We start from the raw sequence: 15,396 nt of genomic DNA, 5'->3' as shown, positions 1-15,396 counted from the left end.
AAGAGTGAGTCTTAATAAACCAGAAAATTTGCATATCCGACATCCATGATCCTATAGGTGCAGATAATGTGGATTTTACTCTACAACTTTACATAACATCCCAACTCCTATATTCAATACTTTGATTTGTGAAGGCCAATATGCCAAAGGATCTCTTTGCAATCCTGTCTACCTGTGACGCCACTTTCAGGGAATTATTCACTTGTATTTCCAGATCCTTCCATTCTACTGCACTCTTCAGTGCCATTACCATTTACCACATGATCATCCAGATCATTGATATAGGTGTTCAAGATTGTTTTCTAAATGTGTTCAAGATTGTTTTCTAAATCAATTAGTAGAAGAACCGACTCGGGATGGTGTAATACTAGATCTCCTGTTAGGGAATGAGCTAGGTCAGGTGTCGGACATTAATTTTGGAGAACAAATTGGGTCTAGTGATCATAACTCTGCTAGTTTTCGGGTAGTTTTAGGGAAGAGCAAGGAGGGGCCTAAAGTTGAGGTTCTGGATTGGAGAAAAGCAAATTTCGAAGGAATAAGAAGGGATTTGGGGACTAGTGAGTGGGACAGGATATTTTCAGGTAAGGATGTAAATGAAAAATGGAGGATATTCAAAAAAGAAATTTTGCGGGTACAGAGTAGTTATGTCCCAGTGTGGATCAAAGGAAATGCTGGAAGTCATAGGGAGGCTTGGTTTTCGAGGAATATTGGAAATTTGGTTAGGAGAAAAAGGGAGGTGTACAAGAGGTATAAAGAGCAGGGAGCTGAGAGTTTGAAGGAGGACTACAAGGAGTGTAGAAGGAATCTTAAAAAAGAAATTAGAAAGGCCAAAAATAAGGCACGAAGAGGCTTTGGCAGACAGAGTAAAAATAAATCCAAAGGGTTTCTATAGGTACATTAAAAGTAAAAGATTAATGAGGGATAAAATTGGACCCCTTGTAGATAGCGAGGGTAGGCTGAGTGAGAAGTCAGAGGAAATGGGGGAAATTTTGAATGATTTCTTTGCCTCAGTATTCACTAGGGAAAAAAATATTGAACCAGTTGAAGTAAAGAAAAATAGTAGGGAGGTCATGAAGCATATATGGATAACTGAGGAGGTAGTGATGGTTGTGTTGAAAAAGATAAAAGGTGGATAAATCTCCGGGACCGGAGAAAATATTCCCAAGGACACTCAGGGAGGCTTGTGGACATATAGTGGGGCCATTAACAGAGATATTTAGGATGCCACTGGTCATGGGGGTAGTGCCAAAGGATTGGAGGGTGGCGCATGTGGTTCCGCTGTTTAAGAAAGGGTCCAAATTTAAACCTGGGAATTATAGGCCCATGAGTCTGACGTCTGTGGTGGGTAAGTTGATGGAAAGTGTTCTGAGGGATGGTATTTACAAATATTTGGAGGTACAGGGATTGATAGGGAGTAATCAGCATGGTTTTGGCAGGGGTAGATCATGCTTAACAAACCTGATTGAGTTTTTCGAGGGGGTTACAAAAAGGGTCCATGAAGGGAAAGCGGTGGATGTTGTCTATTTAGACTTTAGTAAAGCTTTTGACAAAGTTCCCCACAGGAGGTTAGGAAAAAAGGTGGAGGCATTAGGTATAAATAAGGAGATAGTGAAATGGATTCAGCAATGGTTGGATGGGAGGTGTCAGAGAGTAGTGGTAGAAAATTGTTTGTCCAATTGGAGGCCGGTGACTAGTGGAGTTCCTCAGGGATCGGACTTGGGCCCACTATTGTTTGTTACATATATTAACGAACTGGAAGTAGGGGTGGAGGATTGGATAAGCAAGTTTGCAGATGATACAAAGATTGGTGGTGTTGTGTACAGTGAGGAAGATTACCATAGATTAAAAGGTGATTTAGGAAGGCTGTAGGTGTGGACTGAGCAATGGCTGATGGAATTTAATACAGATAAGTGTGAGGTGTTACATTTTGGAAAGGCAAATCTAAATAGGTCATATTCATTAAATGGTAGGCTATTGAGATGTGTAGAGCAACAAAGGGATTTAGGAGTGATGGTAAATAGTACCCTCAAGGCTGATACTCAGGTAGATGGTGTGGTGAAGAAGGCATTTGGAATGTTGGCCTTCATAAATTGGAGTATTGAATTCAAGAGTAGGGAGGTTATGATGAAATTGTACAAGGCATTGGTGAGGTCAAATTTGGAGTACTGTGTACAATTTTGGTCACCAAATTATAGGAAAGATATGAACAAAATAGAGAGAGTACAAAGAAGGTTCACAAGAATATTGACAGGATTTCAAGGTTTGAGTTACAGGGAAAGGTTGTACAGACTAGGGCTTTTTTTCTCTGGAGCGTTGAAGATTGAGGGGGGACTTGATAGAGGTGTTTAAGAGTTTAAAAGGGTCAGACAGAGTAAATGTGGATAGGCTTTTTCAATTAAGAATGGGGGAGATTCAAACTAGAGGGGATGGTTTAAGATTGAGGGGAAAAATTATAAGGGGAACATGAGGGGAAATTTCTTTACGCAAAGGGTGGTAGGGACGTGGAAAGAGCTTCCAGCAGACATAGTTCAGGTGGGATCATTGGTTACATTTAAGGATAGACTGGATAGTTACATGGAGAGGAGAGGACTGGAGGGGTATGGACCGGGTGCTGGTCAGTGGGACTAGGAGGGTGGGAATTTGTTACGGCATGGACTAGTAGGGCCGAACTGGCCTGTTCTGTGCTGTAAGTGGTTATATGGTTATATGGTTATATGACAAACAACAATAGTCCCAGCACTGATCCCTGAGGCACTCCATTAGTCACAGGCCTCCAGTCTGAGAACCAATCATCCACTACCATTCTCTGTCTTCTCTCATTTAGCCAATGTTGAATCCAGTTTACTACTCTCACCATGAACACCAAGTGTCTGAACCTTCCTGATTAACCTCCCAGGTAGGGCCTTGTCAAAGGCCTTAGTAAAGTCCACGTAGACAACATACACAGCCTTTCCTTCAATGACCTTCCTGGTAACTTCCACAAAAGATTGGTAAACAGGACCTAAAACACTCAAAACCATGTTAACTATCCTTAAGCAGTTCCTGCCTATTCAAATACTTGTATATCCTATCTCTTAGAATGCCTTCTAATCCACTCAGCGGATTACTGGAATATTTTTGGAAACCTTGAATCTATAACATACATTTTATAATCCACTAGAAATTTTTTTTTACCTTTGTAAGAAACATCAAACTTGTAAATTCCCCTCTTTATATTAGTAATTTTTTATTTGTTTAATTTGCCCAGTTTTCTTTAAAATGAGCAGTCATATTAGTCATTTGGCACAAGGATCGTAAGGGATTCTCAGCTGTGCAAAGATCGGCCAGGGTGGTAAAAGTTAGGTTAGGCCTTTCCTAATACAGTCGTTGGCTCATATCAAACCAAATGAAGTTGTTTGCTTCAGAATTAGCATGGTTTAGATTTTAATTGCTGCCCAATTTTCCAGAAAATTCTCAGCTTCTGGCTGAATACCTAGGAACCAGCCAGCTGTTTCTTTAGCCTCCATGACCATAAGTTGCTCCCAAGACAATCCCAGACCTTTGGCTCAGGGTCCAACCCAAGCCAGTAAATGGCTCACCTTTTGTCAACACACGGCTGCTTGGCTCATCATTCACTGGCATTGCCACTTCCAGCTTCAACTTCATTGTCAATCTTGGCACGGCTTCATTTTCCACAGCCAGCTGTGGCATCTAGCCAGCATCTGTCACTGTCCCAACAAAATCATGCAACTCTGTTGGTAATTCTACTTGACATTCATTGCTCATGTCAGTCCTCATTCCCAGTTTAGTTTTTTTTTATGCCACTTCACGAATTATTCTCTCTGCTCTTTCCACTCCAGTTTCTGCCAGTTTCCCTTGTATAAGGGATTTCCTTTTCATTGTGTACCCAGTCGTTCTCAGATTTTATCCTCGGCAACACAGGCTACTCTGACCTTGCACTGCTTCATCAAGCTTTTTCTTGCCTTCCACCAGATCACTCTCTGATTGGCAGTATTGCTTTTGATTATTTCTCCTCTATTGAGACATAGCATGGACGAACACCCAAGGATCCAAAATGACAGACAGACAATTCAGTCACACTTCTGGTTACTTGGTGCAGGCAACCATATTACTAAGGATGATCAAAGGGTATTTGTTACTCATGCTTAAGAAGAACTTGGACATGAAAAGAAAGTATTTCAGGCCTAGCTGAGGTTCCCTTTCTCAGACTGGCTTTCTCTGAGGCTGCCAGTGCCATTGTGAGGAGAGCAGTCCCAGGGAGCACCAACAATGAAGAAGCAAGGTTGTGCTACAGTGAGGAGAAGACAATTCCCCTACCAATGTTTACCTCTCTCCTCCATACTCCTCTTAGTCCTCCATCGAGTTTCCTCTCCTGACCCTTAACAATTTCAGCTTATCATCTCAATACCCAGTGTCCCATGCACACTGCAATCAGAATGGTCATGTTTAAGAACTCAAAAGGGGTATTCATGCTCTTCTTGATGCCACAATTCATTTTAAAATGCCTGTTGGCTTGGAATGTACAAATGCCTTTAGAAAGCTGGAGGTTGTCAGCAAAGGTCCCTGGTTAGATCAGCCATGATCTTGTTGAATGGCAGAGCAGGCTCGAAGGGTCGAATGACCTACTCCTGCTCCTATCTTCTATGTTTCTAAAAACATACAAGGGTGGCATAATGGATAAGGACACTATACTAATAATCTTACCATGGAGGTGTGGAATGTGTCATGTTAATAATCTGGATTTTAAAAGTATAACTACATCAGAAGTCATTTCAATCATACAATATGCCTTTCAGACTAAGTGCCTTAATAATAAAGTGGAACCCCGCTATAAATGTGATAGTTGGGGTCTAAAAATATTGCATCAGAACAAAAGCAGGGTCGTGCTAAATCGGGGTTCACAAGAAACAGTGTTTTTAAAAAAACAAAGAATACATGTACAATACCTGTATTTACAATCATCTTTTTTAAATTTCTTATAATCAACATTTTATTTCTTAAAAAAGCAATTGAGAGTTTGTTGCCTGAACGCAGCAGGTCGCTGGCAGCTGCGAGCGAAATCCAAAATGCTTCTGAGCTGGTGAATATTTATGTGGTCCACATCCTGGGACTCCAGGCAACATAGGCTACGTTCGAGGTACTCAATGGCTTCAGACACTTTTTTTTGGTGGGGGGAGGCTCCTTATTACCATCCTCCTGTGGTTCGTGATCTGGTGGTATAGTAATGTTATGGATGATCTCGGAGTCCATCAGGTGCTCATATGTTGGGCAATGGTCATTGGCAGAATTCCACTTTGGAGTTACATATGGGCTCGATCTCCAGAAAGGATGTTGCCAGGACTGGAGGTGTAAATCCTCTTTGCTAATTTCAAACTTCTCTGCCTCATGCACCATCTGTGAAGCAGTAGAATTTTTGCTCATTATCATTATCTCCTTGGTGGACTGTTATGATGAACAGGCTGGACCCAAACCCTTCTCCCAGCATTTATCCACACATGAGGAGTTGACTGCTGCCTAGGCCTTCCCACCTAAGTGGCAAACTTCCTTAATGTTCATGCTTTTCAGATAGTCTTTCAGTATTGCTGATTTGTCCACAATTCTACTGATCAAACTTCTGGTCAGCTGGTCAAACTTCTGGTCAGCTGGTCAAACTTCCTTAATGTTCATGCTTTTCAGATAGTCTTTCAGTATTGCTGATTTGTCCACAATTCTACTGATCAAACTTCTGGTCAGCTGGTCAAACTTCTGGTCAGCTGGTCAAACTTCCGATCAGCTGGTCAAACTTTTCAGCTTGAACTTTGGAAGGTTTTCTGAGCACGCTTGAACAAACCACTCATACAGGGAGTTATTGAGGCTGACATCTTTGGCTGACCTCGTGTATTTGGCCATTAGTCCCGCTGCTTCCTCAACTTTCCAAAATGACATACATAATTTATCTTCCAGAGATTTCCAGCTACAAAGTGTTGATTCAGGTATGCTGAGGTCTCGTGCAATTTTAAAATTGCCAATTTGGGTTTGACTTTTATTCTTATTGCGTCAAGTGTTTGAAACTTATATTTTACTGAAAAACATTTTTGTTATCTAATGTTGTGTTTCATTTTGAAAAAAAATCACTTCCAGAAAGAGCAAAAAGAAAGGGTCCAATGGCTCATCGCGCTATATCCGGATTTGCATTAAACTTGGGTTCCACTGTAACCTCAAATCTCACGGATAAAACCCCATCTGGTTCAGAATTGTCTATCCTGGGAAAAAGACTGCGAGCATTCACTTTATCCATGCCTCTCCTGACTTTATATATTTCTTTAAGGTACCCATCAGCCTCCTGTCCTCTAAGGAAAAGAGACCCAGTCTATCCAACCTCTCACTATTACTCAAGCCCTCCAGTCCTGGCAACATCCTTCCTGTAGATCGAGCCCATATGTAACTCCAGCCACTCACCAAATGACCCGATATGCCACTGAATTGCATATTAACCACAATGTAAAACAGGGAACTAGGATAAAACTGGACAGAACTCACAGTATTGACCTTGGCCTTGAACTTTGACGTAACAATGTCTCCTCCAGTGCACTCAGGCTTTCAATGTGCCATGGATTAGTTGAGCATGGCATAGTTTTAATCACAGAATCATACTTTCTAGATGAGCAGCCAGAACCTTTTATTTCATAGTTCATAAATATGTCCCCTCGACCAGCAGGATAGCCTCACTGAGGAGTGACACCTGGAGTCCTCACCATTAACTCCAGACCTTAGGTCAAACATGGGTAAGGAAACTTCCTACCATCTAATGGTATCCTCCTTTAGCTAATGAATCAAGCTCCTCCATGAGGGATTTCAATGTACATCACTGAGCATGGCTTGATGGCAGCACCAGTGGCCGAGTCCTCAAGGACGTAATTTCCTGATTGAGTCAGCATGAGATAATGATTGAACTAATAGAAGATAACCTTACTTAACTGTTTTCATAGTTCTAACATGATAGGTATATCTGTTCATTGGAGTGCTGAAGGAGGGACGAGAACACAGAATGCCCAGGAAGCCAAAATCTCATCTTTACACCAAGGCTGTGCAGCAGCACAAACAGGGTTAAGGTGATAAGCACTAACTGATCTCTCTCTCCCTGTAACTCGGTAACTCTGCACTTGTACTGTGTTTAAATCCTGTACTATGGATGGGTTGACTTACAGGACTGCTTGCAAAACAAACCTCACTGCACCACGGTACACATGATAATAAACTTGAATGAAGTGACCACAGGTATGGCAACTAAAAGTACACAACTATTAGTTGGCACGGTCTATCAACAGCAGTGGAAACAGAGAATCTGTAACAATGGCTTGGTATGTAATCTCACCACTATTAAAATCAAGCCAGGACATCAACCCTGATTCAATTAATCATGCTTTGCCATCAATGGGACTGCCTGCATGTTAAGCAGCAATCAAAGGCATGCAATAAACTGACCAAAGCAAACCCACAGCCAATGCATCTGTGCTGACACCTCCCCCTGCTTCCACATTAACACATGCTGTGCAAAATTCCCAAGCAGCATTTTTTAAGGTTTAAAAAAAACCCAGAATTCCTTATTCTGCAGTGAGTGAAATATCATTTTATTTGAGGTTGAGAGACCATAGAAACTGACTGTAATATCATGAGGAAATTCTTTGCCTTCTCTCTACCCCTTATGCAATGAACAGAACCCACTGAATACTTCATAATTCTGATGGTAAATCTGCTAAAAAGCTAGGGAGATATGACTTTTCAAACGATTACTTCCCTGATTGTAGTTTCGATCAAAGTACTCCGCCAATTGACATTGGGGCAGTACTGATAGCGCAGTGGTTAGTGCAATGCTGTTACAACGCCTGCGATTGGGATCAGGGTTCGAATCCTGTGCTGTCTGTACATCCTCCTCGTGTCTGCATGGGTTTTCAGGAGCTCTGGTTTCCGCCCACTGTTCAAATGTACTGGGGATGTTGGTTAATTGGTGGCATGGACTCATGGGCCGAAATGGCTGTTACCATGCTAAATTAAAAAAAAACCTTGGTGAATGGCCCATTCACTCTTTCTGATTGTATTATGGCTGATTGTATTAACTCTCTCTAATCTGTAGTTCCTATCCTGTCTGCAGTCATTACTATAGCTTGTTTGTTATCTTTTCCTGATTATAGTAACCCTTTACGGATTGTAGCTCCTATTGTGAATATAAATTCAATAATATATCAGTGTGAACATGTTTCAGTAAGATCACACATGAACAATAGGTAAATTTTAGATGAGGAAATAAAAGCAGAAAATTTGACAGCACCTGCTAATTTTACTGAAATAGACTGACCAGAAGTTGACACCCCTCTCCCACCCTCTCCCTCTCCCTCTCTCTTACTCTTTCTCTCTCTCTTGCTGTCTTTCTTTCTTTCCTTCTCTGTCTCTTTCTCTTTTTCTTTATTTTCATCTCTCCCTAGATCTCTATTGCTCTCTCTCTCTCTCTCTCTCTCTCTTTCACTTATTCTCTCTCTCTGTTCTACTCTCTCCTTAGCTCTCATTCTGTCTTCCTCTCTCTCTCCAGCGCTCTCTCCTCATCTAACCTAATTCTTAAAATAGTGAGTGAACACCATGAACATCCTCTCGGACATTGCGTTCAACCTTGTTGGCATTCCCAAGAGTGAAATAAAAACAAATTAAATAAATCCCTCGGTTTGTTTTCCTACTCCTGGTTACTCTGTTAATTTGGTCTCCACGTTTTTCAAGCTTTGGTTATTATGCTTCATGCTTCAATGTGAAAAAAGAATATTTGTTTCTGTTTTCAAAAGAATTAATAGAAGATCCTCCTTTCTTCTTGCAGAATTATGCCTATTCTTTTTGTCTTTTATGATAACTAATTGCACATTTATCACAACTCTAAACAGATCAAGAGTTAATATTGATCTCCCTCCCCTTTGCAGCAACTTACCCAATTGCTCCAGATGACCAAATACTCTCTTAGGAATGTTATTTCCATCATCCAACCTCCATCATCTCTCTCCACTGGGCAACCCTGAGAAGCAACAGCATCAAGAATTGAGCTGATAGTTATTTAGTGGAGATACTGTCTGTCTCCTTCATGGCTCTCTATGCATGAAAAGCAGGACAGAAGTAATCCATGGAGTGAGGCCTGCCATGGTATCAGAAGAGGGAAGATGGCAATCAAGCAATAATTGGTCACTCTTGCCTCGACATTCATCCAGGTCAGTTGCATTGAATGAATCACATTCTCACATTAGCACATTCTACTCTCCAATTCATTTATTTGAAGTGAAATGGATTTCTGCAGTAGGATATGAAGAACTGATGGTATAGCATGCAATTAATACTACCTTTTCAAAATGGCAAATAAACTTCCTACTTCAATACTCTGCTGCATTCATGTCCAATTTATATAGGATCCAGGAAGAAATATGCCAATGTTTTTTTAAAATTTATATTAGTGAGCAGATCGAGGAGAATAGATCTTTTACTAGTTCAGGATCTAACATCAGTTTCTTCATTTAAACAGTTTTTTCATGTTTCAGCCTTTTTTAGGGCACTGTTATCAATTCCAATCTTGAACAATTAATTTCTGTTTCTGATTGCCTCAAGTTCATTCAGTTTGTTCAAGTGGTTTTAATGCCTTTGAGCCGTTTCTGAGAATATATGACCTTTGGGCTTTCTATAATCCCTTACCTCCTCCAAATGAAGATATAGCTTGCTATTTTATAACCTGGTGCTTCAATACTTTGCAGTTCAAGTATTTCTCCAACAAACTATATTTGTCAGCAGTGTCTTTGGACTGCCAATAGTGAAAGTATTCTCAGTACAATGATGAGGCTCGATGGGAATCATTATATCCAAGGTTTAAACGTCCCTGTAAGTCTGTCATTGCTCATTTCATCCCTGCATCAAAGTGCCCTTGGTTAAGAAAGATTGAGACTTTCTTTGAAATTTAGTCATTTTGTTGGTGATTTGAAATGCAAAAATTTTAGTGCATTAAAACTCAACAGTGCAACAATATTATTGTGACATATGACATATGAGTGGCAGCTGTCATTTAACACAGCCATTCTCAATCTTTTTTTTGTCTATGGCCCCCCTTAGGACTCTGCTCAAAGTTTATTGGCCCTCTTCCCTGTGAAGCAGTCACAGTTTCTTCTGTTCTTCTCTCCTACCGACTACATAAAAAAAATAAACAATATTTATTTTACATGAGGCAAAAAGGAAACAAGACTTTAACTTAAGTGAGCTATGGCCCTCATGAAGGATGCAGGTCCGTCCCCCCCATTGAGAATGGCTGGTTTAACCAGACTTGGAATTATTTTCTTTCCTTTTATTTTTGGTATGAAAGGTGCCAAATTTATCTCTTAAACAATTCTTTCATAATGTTAACTTCAAATGATGGCTGAGACATTCATGCCAATAGATGTAATATCACAGATGAATGAAAAGTCATTGTCTCACTTCCCCTTTACTCCCTATCACTGTCTCACTCTGTCCCTAGTACTGCCATTCATTTGGGCATCCCTTTTGCTGCTACTCTTTCTCTCTCCCCCTCGTCTCTCTCTTCACTCACACCCTCCTGCCCATCTTTTCCTGTTTTTTAAAAATCATTTTTAAAAATGCCTTAAACACTAAGGAACTCTAAACAATAACTTATCCTTTAGAATGAGTTTGTGGCATTACCTCCTTTTCATTTATTGGTTAATTTCTCATTAAACTTTGTCAGACATGTAGAAGTACATATATAGAGCTCCTATACACTGTACAGCCTAAACAAGGTGTGCAATTACTTGCAAAAATATAATTTTTAAACAAATATATTATCAAGAGTAATCATCAGGTTTATGTAGTTCAAAATTTTAGATCCATTGTGATTCATATTTAAAATAAATGTTCCCTATGGGAATCCTAATGTCAAACCATCTGCATTTCTCTCTTTTATTTCCTTGTGATGTCAGGAGTTAAAGCTTTTTAGGACTTTCTTGTGGATATTATCATTAGCAAACAATAGCATTTCAGAGCCAAATTAGATAACACTGGGAAAGTATGCTCGGGAACAATGTGTGATTAATGTGCCCATTTAATTTTTTTTAAATTTTCGGCATACAGGATGGTAACAGGCCATTTTAGACCACGAGTCTGTGTCACCCAATTTACACCCAATTAACCTACACCCTCAGTACATTTCAAATGGTGGGAGGAAACTGGAGGAAAACCCACACAGACACAGGGAGAACATATATCTGACTTACAAAAAAGTCATGTTGCATTGAAACGATGTCAATGACAAGCTCTTTTCTCGCTGTTTATCGTTTCATCCAAACCAAAAAGTGCAGCTTAATTGTTTGATCCATCTGTAGAGCTCATCGAAAGAACCAAAGACTTGTTGATCCAAACCAAGGCTTTTATTAGCAAAAGACAGGAGCTCTTCACAGGTGGCCGACCAGTCCGGAATGATCTGACCTGGCTAGGGACATAACCCTTTAAGGCCCAGACAATAGGCGTGGCTTAGCTCTCAGCCAATCGCTGTAAGCACAGTCTAGATACAGTAACTATATACACTATGTACATTGGTGATAGATCTGTACTATCACACCATCCATATTTCACCAATTGAAAGAAAGGTGCTTTATAGCAGGACTGGCAATGCAAATCATTTCAGATTGTAAGAAGAAAGAATTTACAGTGAGCAAGAGCATTGAAAGTCTAGATGGAAAAGGAAAGACATTCGTCCCACACAGATCCAAGGAAATTATGAGTGCCAAGCTTCAAGAAAGTAAATAGAACAGCAAGAAGCTAAATTACTTCACATGAATGCTTAAGGTTCAATGAGCATGCCAGCTCCAAGAACATGCACCTCTTGTCTCATGCAATGCTCCATTCAAACCACCCCCATCACTTTCTATCAGATTGATCTGGAAACATCAACTGGGTCCAGGATTAAACACTCAACTGATTCTCCAGACAGTCCATCCTCCCTTTCCACTTTTCACATCTGGCACACATTGCTGGATATTCATGCTTGACAAACAATGCAAAGCGCAATTGGCAGCAGCAGCTTTTACCTCAATATCACTTTTTGCCACTAATTCCACACAGCTTAAATATGTAAAATATCTATCTTTCTTTGTTTTCAGCATTCAGCAACTGAGCCTCCACACTTCTCTTGGGTAGAAAATTCCAAAGATTCATCACCATCTGTAGGTAGATATCAATTCTCCATTCTGTTCAGACTAGCTATCACTTATTCTGCAAGAGCCCCTGCAATTTCTAAACTAGTCTCCCTCAAGGTCTGAGGGAATATCCTGTTTGGCCCTAGGGATTTATCCACCCTTATTTACTTTAATGGAGGAAGCACTTCCTCCTCTTTAATCTGTAAAGGTTCTATAACCTCACTGCTTGTTTTCCTTATTTCCCACGACTCTATGCCTGTTTCCTGAGTGAATACTGATGAAAATAAACATTTAAGACCTCCCTGGGACAAATTGTAAAATAGTGACACCAACTCGGTGACCAGTGACAGAAGAGAGACTGTTGAAAAAAATGCCAATTATCTAATTTCTCCTCTTTTGTACATCACATATTCCCTTGCAATTTAGAAGCTGCAGATGATGCCACAAAAGACTTATTACCCACACCAAATCACAAAGCTCGACACTTTCACAGAGTCAGGGATTCCCATCTGGCCAAGAAGCTATGGCTGAGCAACACATGAGCAATGAAGAACCACCCTATTATTCTACACAACATTGGAAGGTTTGAGGGAATATCCCATTTGGCCCTGGGGATTTATCCACCCATATTTGCTTTCATGGAGAAAGCACTTCCTCCTCTTTAATCTCTATAGGTTCCATTATCTCAGTGCTTGTTTTCCTTACTCCCACAACTCTATACCTGTTTCCTGAGTGAATATAGATTTAAAAAAAAAACATTTCAGATCTCCCCCACCTTTTTGGCTCCATACAAAACTAACAACTCTGATCTTCAAGGGGACAAATTTTGTCCCTTACTATCCTTTTGCTTTTAATATACCTGTAGAAGCCCTCAGGATTTTCCTTCACATTGTCTGCCAAAGCAACCTCATTTTTACTTTTAGTCTTTCTGATTTATTTCCTCTGGTCTTTCTTGTATTTTTTATATGCCTCAAGTACCTCATTTGCTCCATGTTGCTTTTACCTGCTATACACTTCTCTCTTCATTTGAACCAGATCACCAATATCCCTCGAAAACCAAAGTTCCCTTTGCCTGCTAACATTGCCTTTAATCCTGACATGAACATACAAAATTTCACATTTGAAGTTCCGTCACTTACCTTGCACATTCTTGCCCGAAAACAACTTTCCCAATTCACACATTCTAGATCCTTTCTTATTTCCTCCAAATTGGCCTTTCTCCAATTTAGAATCTCAACCCAAGACCCAGACCTATCCTTCTCCATAATTAACTTGAAACTAATGCCATTACAATCACTAGACCCAAAACTTCCCCTCCACATAATTCTGTCACCTAACCTGACTCTTTCCCAATTAGTCGATCCAGTGTTGCACTTTCTCTAGTTGATTTAGAAAACTTTCTTGAACACATTTGACAAACTCCAAGCCATGCAGCCCTTTTACAGTATGGGAGTCCCAGTCAATATGAGGGAATTTAAAATCTCCTATCACCATGTTTCCTGCAGCTGTCTTCTATCTCTAAAGATTTGCTCCTCCAATTCTCGTTAACTATTGGGTGGTCTATAATACAATCCAATGAGTGTGGTTATTCTTTTCCCATTCCTCAGCTCCACCCATATAGCCTCAGTAGATAATCACTCTTGTCTGTCCTGCTTGAGCACATCTGTGATATTTTCCCTGACAAGCAATGCCACTCCTCCCCCTTTCATTCCCCCAATTCTATCACATCTGAAACAACGGAAGCCCAGAACGTTGAGCTGCCAGTCCTACCCCTCCTGTAACCAAGTTTCACCAATGGCCACAGTGTTATAATTTCACATGCTAATCCATGCTTTAAGCTCATCTGCTTTTCCTTCCACACTCCTTGCATTGGAATAGATGCACCTGATAACATTTCCCCATTTCCCAGTGCATGCAATTTTCACATAATTTTTTCTCTCCTACACTCCTCTATCTGCTCTAGCACTCTGGTTCCCACCCCCCGCAAACCTAGTTTAAATCCATCAGAGCAGCACTAGCAAACCTTCACACAAGGATATTAGTCCCCTCTAGTTCAAATGCAAACTGTCCTGTAGGAGCAGGTCCCACCTTCCCTGGAAGAAAACCCAATGATCCAGAAACCTGAAGCCCTCCCTCCTGCACAATGTCTTTGGCCATGTGCTAAGCAGCATTATCCTCCTATTTCTAATATAACTTGCACAGGTAGCAATCCTGAGATCACAATCCTGGAGGTCCTGCCCTTCAACCTAGTGCCTAACTCCCTGAATTCTCCTTGCAGGACTTCCTTACCCTTCCTACCATGTCATTGGACCCTATATGGACCACAACATTTGGCTGCTCATCCTCCAACCTAAGAATGCTGTGAACTCAATCTGAGATATCTTGGACCCTGGCACCAGGGAGGCAACATAACATATGGAATACTCAATCTCTTCTACAGAACTTCTTATCTGTCCCCCTAACTATGGAATCCCCTATCACAACAGCTCTCCTCTGCTCCTCCCTTCCCTTCTTATCCACAGGACCAGACTCTGTTCCCGAGATCTGATCATCCCCTAACCCAAGTATCCAAAATAGTATACTGTACTTGTTATTGAGGGAACAGCTGCAGGGGTATCCTGCACTGCCTGCCTGTTCCCTTTCCCTCTCCTGACTGTCACCAATCTACCCTCCTCCTGCCTTCGAGGTGTGATAGTACCACTGTAGCTTCTGTCTACCACCCCCTCTGCCTTCCAAATGATCCAGAGTTCATCCAACTCCAGCTCCAATTCCTTAACTCACCTTGTCAAGTACTGCAGCTGGGTGTACTTTTCGTAGATGAAGTTATCAAGGATACTGTTGGCTTCTCTGACAATACACATTATGACTAGAGGAAAAAATATGATATCTAAACCCTGCCCTTACCTGTGCCTACCTGCTGAATCCTTTTTGTTCCTCAAATAAAATGGGTCCTTCTTACTTCACCTCCAACTATCCCTTGCCTCTTATCTGTTCTCACTGAAGCCTGTTGAGCCGAAGCCTTACCAGTCTTACTCGGCCCTTTCTTCTTTTTCTTTGGCTTGGCTTGGGAAGAGAATTCTTGGGAGAATTAGTTACAGGGAAATTAATGGACCAAGCGACTGTTCTAAGAACTGCCATAGATTCCATAGGGAGTGGATTCCCTCTACCTCATCAGGAAATATGATATATTTTGTCCAAAGACTGGCCAACCATG

Source organism: Narcine bancroftii, chromosome 4 (assembly GCF_036971445.1).
Source record: "Narcine bancroftii isolate sNarBan1 chromosome 4, sNarBan1.hap1, whole genome shotgun sequence".
Lineage (NCBI taxonomy): Eukaryota > Metazoa > Chordata > Chondrichthyes > Torpediniformes > Narcinidae > Narcine > Narcine bancroftii.
This window is presented reverse-complemented; position numbering follows the sequence as displayed.